Raw genomic sequence first — 6,580 nt, 5'->3', positions numbered from 1 at the left:
TTCTGAGTCATCTACCCAAATGTCCACTTAAACATCACACTTTCTCTACATAAAGAGTATTCTTTTTAAAATTGTTTCAGGGTAATTGCGAAAATTATGTCTTTTTTCTGTCCGCAATAAGATTTTTTTTTTTCGTTTTTGTTTTTGGGCCACACCTGATGACGCTCAGGGCTCACTCCTAGCTATGCGCTCAGAAATCACTCTTGGCTCAGGGGACCATATGGAACGCTGGGGATCAAACCCAGAACCGTTCTGGTTCAGCTGCATACAAGGCAAACACTCTACTGCTGTACTATCACTCCGGCCCCCCAATATGATTTTTTAAATGAAAATGTCTTTCTATTTTTTTTGACTGCAGTCAGCAGATCCCAGACAAGGATTTTGTATATTTAGGCTTCATTTCTCTTTCCATCTCTTTCCTACTCTATTCCCAGAATTTGCTGATCTCAGTGTATACTTTGTAATCTCAGTCCATGTTTGATTCCATTCTATGGAAATAAGAAGTATGTTGTTCATACTGCTGAAAAATTATCTTGCAAGTTAAGACTTCCTCCTTTATTATAGGACTATAAATAAGGGGCCGGAGAGATAGCACAGTGGCATTTGCCTTGCAAACAGCCGACCCAGGACCTAAGATGGTTGGTTTGAATCCTGGCATCCCATATGGTCCTCCGTGCCTGCCAGGAGCTATTTCTGAGCAGATAGCCAGGAGTAACCCCTGAGCACTGCTGGGTGTGGTCCAAAAAAAAAAAAGACTATAAATAAAAACTTATTTTATCCTTAAAAAAATGGAATACAAAGTCTAAGAAGGAATATAGATGAAGTCAGAAAAGCTAATGACTACATTCAAAAGATATCATAAACAAATACTCCAAGAAAATAGAGTAAATAAAAAGATTGAGAACAGAATGAAGAGAAGAGAAATTATTGACAATGTCAAGAGGAACAGCTTAAGAATGGCAGGAATCCAGGAAGGAAAGGAAAAAGAAGAAATACTAGTTCAAGAGCTAATTAGGGAGAATTTTTCTAGACTGTAGAAGAGGTGGGAGCACAGATACAAGAGGCCTAATGAGTTTCAACCAGAACAAACCCAAACAAAACTACAGCAAGACATTTTCTAATCAAAACGTTAAAGAATCAATGACAAAGACAGACATATTACATCTGCAAGACAGGAGTAAAACCTCACATGCATGGGACCGATTATAGATTTATAGCAGATTTCTCTAGTTAAACACTAGTAGTAAGGAAAGAATGGAACAACAGACAAGACATTGAATAAAAAAAAAATACATCTAAAAGTACTCTACCCAGCAAGATTATTATTTAGAGGAGAGGAAGGGATAAAAGCATTCTCAAATTAACAGCAATTCAGGGGCTGGAGCGATAGCACAATGGTCGGATGTTTGCCTTGCACACGGCTAACCCAGGATGAACCTAGGTGTCGCATATGGTCCCCCAAGCCAGGAGCAATTTCTGAGTGCATAGGCAGGAGTAACCCCTGAGAATCACCAGGTGTGGCTCAAAATCCTAAAAAAAAACCAAAATCAAAAACAAAAAAATAACACCAAAAACCCAGCCCTGGCAAGGACACTGAAGGGCCACACATGACAAGGTAATACCACAAAGCACAAGCAACAAAACCCTACAGATAGACATGGCTACAAATCCCTTCATATGAGTCATTTCTCTAAATGTCAATGGACCTAAGTTTTTTTTTTTTTCTTTTTGTTTTTTTGGGCCACACCAGGCAGAGCTCAGGGGTTATTCCTGGCTCTGGGCTAAGAAATCCCTCCTGGCAGGCTAGGAAGACCATATGGGATGCCTGGATTCAAACCACCGTCCTTCTGCATGCAAAGCAAACACCTTACCTCCATTGCTATCTGTCTGGCCCCTGGACCTAAGTTTTCTATAAAACTACACAGAATAGGGGATGGAGAGATAGCATGAGGTAGGGTGTTTGCTTTGCATGCAGAAGGATTGGTGGTTTGAATCCCGGCGCCCCATATTGTTCCCCAAGTCTGCCAGAAGCGATTTCTGAGTATAGAGCAGGAGTAACCCCTGAGCGCTGCTGGTGTCATCTCCCTAAATACACAGATTATAAGGCTGTATTAGGAAATATAACCCAATCTTCTGTTGCTTATAGGGTACACATTTAAATTCTCACAATAAACACAGGTTTAGAGTCAATGGTTGGATGGTAATTTTACAGTATAATGGCAGACAGAATAAAGTAGACAAACATACTGATTTTAGATAAATAGCATTCAAACAAAAAAGTATCTTATTTATAGAAGTTGTGCTATAAATACAGAATGAAATACTATGTAGCCCTTAAAAAAGAACAAAATCATACAATTTGCAGGAACATGGACGAAACTAGAAAATATCCATCTGGTGATAAATGGAGCAGATCTGCTGAATGGTGATCTTGGATTCATTTTCAGCTTTTTCTTTCACAGACCTCACCATTGAGAATCATTGCAAATATGACATATTTTTAAATTATAAATTTGTAATAGTAAGGGGCCGGAGAGATAGCATGGAGGTAGTGAGTTTGCCTTGCATGAAGAAGAACAGTGGTTCGAATCCCGGCATCCCATATGGTCCCCGGAGCCTGCCAGGAGTGATTTCTGAGTGTAGAGCCAGGAGGAACCCCTGAGCGCTGCGGGGTGTGACCCAAAAACTAAAAAAAAAAAAAAAAAAATTTACAATAGTAAGTTTTAAATTGTACTCTAGGTGACATAGTTATTTTTATGTGTTAACATAAGTGTTAGCATTTATGTTTTTGAAGTGTGAAGTGCCCAAAGATTCTCCACAAATGTGGAAGATTCTAGGTCCCCTTTAGTCTTCCTCTTCTTTACCTTAATTTTTTTTTTTTATTTTTTGTTTTTGGTCCTCACCCGTTGACACTCAGAGGTTACTCCTGGCTATGCGCTCAGAAATCGCTCCTGGCTTGGGGGACCAGATGGGACACATAAGGGATTCAACTGAGGTCTATCCTAGGCTAGTGCAAGCAAGGCAGATGCCTTACTTCTTGCGCCACCGTTCTGGCCCCTTTATCCCACTTTTGCCCCTACTTGTTAACTCAGTTTTCTAAATCAAGGCCAAAGTATTTACTCTTTTTGTTTTTAGGCCCCACGAGGCAATGATCAGGGTTTACTCCTGGTCCGCATTCAGGAATTACTCCTGGATGTGTTTGGGAGATCCTATGGAATGTTAGGATTAAACCCAAGTTAACTACATGTAAGACAAGCCCTACCCACTGTCCTATTGCTCTGGCCACAATGGTTGATACTTTGGATGTTCACAAAAGTATCCTGAGCCTGGTATTTGCTGAGATTCCAGAATCTTGGCCTGAATGCTGGTATTCAACATCAATGGCATTATTTGAACCAAGGTTTGGTCTCTGAGCCTTTCTTACCAGAAACCAAAGAGTGATAACACTCCTGAAACATAGCTTCCTGAAACACTCCTGAAACCTAACATACATGTTGGTCATAGGTCAACCTTACAAACAGGTCCTTCAAGGGCAATAGCCCTATATCCTTAACTCACAGTTTTCTACACAGTTCACCTCCTTGCACCTTGGCCAAATTGTCTTTTTTAGCAAACATTACCAGATAAACCTAGGAAGCAGGTAAATTTACATAATTACATCCTTGAGGGGTTCTGGGCTTGTGCATTTAACCAGTTAAACAAATCCCACTAACTATAAAATATTTACATCATAAATCTATGTGGTTTCTTCCTTAAGTTTAAGTATTAAGCTTTCTTTCACTCTTCTTCTCTTTGTTGTGGTGGGTGTGGTGATTACACACTTCTTTGGGGGAAGGGAAAGTGCTTAAGTTGAGGTGTTTGCTGTTGTTGTTGTTTTTTGGTTTTTGGGCCACACCCAGTGACGCTCAGGGGTTACATATGGGGATCAAACCACAGTTCTCCTAGGTTAGCATGTGTAAGGCAAACGTCTGACAGCTTGCGCCACCTTTCAGGCCCTTGAGGTGGTTTTCTTAGTCATGGTTACCCAATGGACAAATAAAAAAAGAAATTAGAAGGAAATGTTCTAGAACAGTATTACTAAATCTTTTTGCCCAACTGTGCCCTCTCACACATTGTTCCCTTCCTGTGCTCTCTTCTTCACCTGCCCCCCACCATGACCTCTTTATATTAAATGTTATCCTTGCCTCATGCTGTGGCCTTTCCTATTTGATTTTCATCTGTGGCCCCTTTGGAATATTTTGGCCCCTTATCCTTATGGTACCTGATTGAAAATAAAAGTAAAACTTAGGCCAAAGCGATAGCACAGCAGTAGACGTTTGCCTTGCATGCGGTCAACCCTGAACCGACCCTGTTTCGATTCTAGGCATCTCATGTGGTCCCCTGAGCCTGCCAGGAGCAATTTCTGAGTGCAGACCGAGGAATAACCACTGAGCTTGGCCAGGTGCGACCCAAAAACTAAAAAAAAAAAAAAAAGAAAGAAAAGAAAAGAAAAAGACTTAGCGGTAAACGAACACTGAACCCATTGTTCAGTTATCTTTTCACTTCGTATTTTCATGAAACCTTGGGTGAAAGAAAATTCATGGCCTTCTCAGATCTTTTCTGAGCATGTATTCATGCTCAGCTATGTGTGTAATGCCCTTTCCTCACCTCATATTTTGCTTTCATCGTCTATTCATTTCTAGAATTAGTGTAGTCCACCTCTTAATTGCTTCATGTTTCTTACTTTCCAAACAGCATTTCATAATTTTTCCTTAAAATTTTTTTTGATCAGGGGGATGGAGCAATAGCTCAGTGGTAGGGCATTTGCAGCTGACCCACCAGGATTGACCTCTGTTCAATTCCAAGTATCCCATATGGTACTCCAAGCCTGCCAGGAGCAATTTCTGAGCACAGAGCCAGGAGTAACCCACTTTTAAAAATAAAAAAAAATTTAAAAATTACTTTTGATCAGTACTGATTGGAGGTCTACTCTAGCCTCAAGAAAGTTCCAAGCATGAATCTGAGGCAGACAGGAATGTAGGGAAGGACCTCTTTCATGCTAATGAATTCTTACGGCATAATAAACATTCTTTTTTTTGTGTGTGTGTGGTTTTTGGGTTACACCGGCAGTGCTCAGGGGTTACTCCTGGCTTCATGCTCAGAAATTGCTCCTGGCAGGCACGGGGGATCATATGGGAAGCCGGGATTCGAACCGATGACCTTCTGCATGAAAGGCAAACGCCTTACCTCCATGCTATCTCTCTGGCCCCATAATAAACATTCTTAAGATGCAATAAAATCAACAGGACATTTGGAGGAGTTACTTCATCACTGATTAGATCTTTTTGCAGTGGTGCCTGTGCAGAACATGCATGCAGGACTCGAAAGACTTTGAGGACCATGTAGTCCTGAAAATCATATAGGCAGTATTCCAGCAAGACGGGGAATGAGTAAATACACGTGGCTTTTCTTCTGTTTTTTTGTTTTTTTTTTTTTTTTTGGTTTTTGGGTCACACTTGGTAGTGTTCAGGGGTTACTCCTGGCTCTATGCTCAGAAATCACTCCTGGCAGCCTTGGGGGACCATATGGGATGCCGGATTCGAACCACCATCCTTCTGCATGCAAGGCAAACACCTTACCTCCATGCTATCTCTCTGGTCCCTCTTCTGTGTATTTTAAGCTAAATGACAAATGGAGAGAAATATCTACACTGGCAAAAGGACCAGAGGAGAGTAGTTTTGGCATGTGGTGGTGGGGATAGTGGTGGTGGTGGGTAACAGAGAAGAGGGGGTTTGGTATACCCCTAGGAGACCCTATGACAGGCTTGACTTGCTATTAAAGACAAGGAGGTTTGGGGCTGGAGTGGTGGTGCTAGCGGTAAGACATCTGTCTGGCAAGCACTAGCCTAGGATGAACCGTGGTTCGATCCCCCAGTGTCCCACAGGAGTGATTTCTGAGTTCATAGCCAGGAGTAACTCCTGAGCATCAATGAATGTGCCCCCCCCCCCTCCAAAAAAAAAAGACAGGGAGGTTCAGTCTTTTTTTATTTGTTTATTTTGGGCCACACCTGACAGTGCTCAGGGATTACTCCCAGCTCTGAACTCAATGGTCATTTAAGAGACCATAGAGGATGCCAGGGATTGAACCTGGGTCAGCCTCCTGCAAGGCAAATGCAGTAACCACTGTGCTATTGCTCTGGCCCAGGTTTATTTGTTTTTTGAGATGGAAGGGTTCACTTCATATTGGGGACTCTGACACTTGGAGACTATGACAGTAAGGGAGTAAAACTGGGCACTGATTCTAGGCTGATTTCCGAGGGGACCAGAGAGATGTCAGTGGAATGTCAGCCATCCAGGGAAACAGATGCCTCCACCACTACTGCTGGGGATGCCTGTGGACACATTAAATAAGTGGGGATAGACAACTGATGTCTGTGACTTCAGGGTGCAGGCTACTGGGAAGTTTGATTGTGGAGTTTACTTGAAAGTTATTGTAACCTCATAAAAGACTCTTCTTTGCCAGAGAGTTTTGTATGGTGTAAGGCACCTGTTCTATTCCCTGTTGGCCTTCTGCTTGGCCTCTCATCCATCCACAAGAGAAA

Source organism: Suncus etruscus, chromosome 7 (genome assembly GCF_024139225.1).
Source record: "Suncus etruscus isolate mSunEtr1 chromosome 7, mSunEtr1.pri.cur, whole genome shotgun sequence".
In the NCBI taxonomy this organism is placed as follows: Eukaryota; Metazoa; Chordata; class Mammalia; order Eulipotyphla; family Soricidae; genus Suncus; species Suncus etruscus.
The sequence above is the reverse complement of the archived record's forward strand: the minus strand, read 5'-3'. Positions refer to the sequence as shown.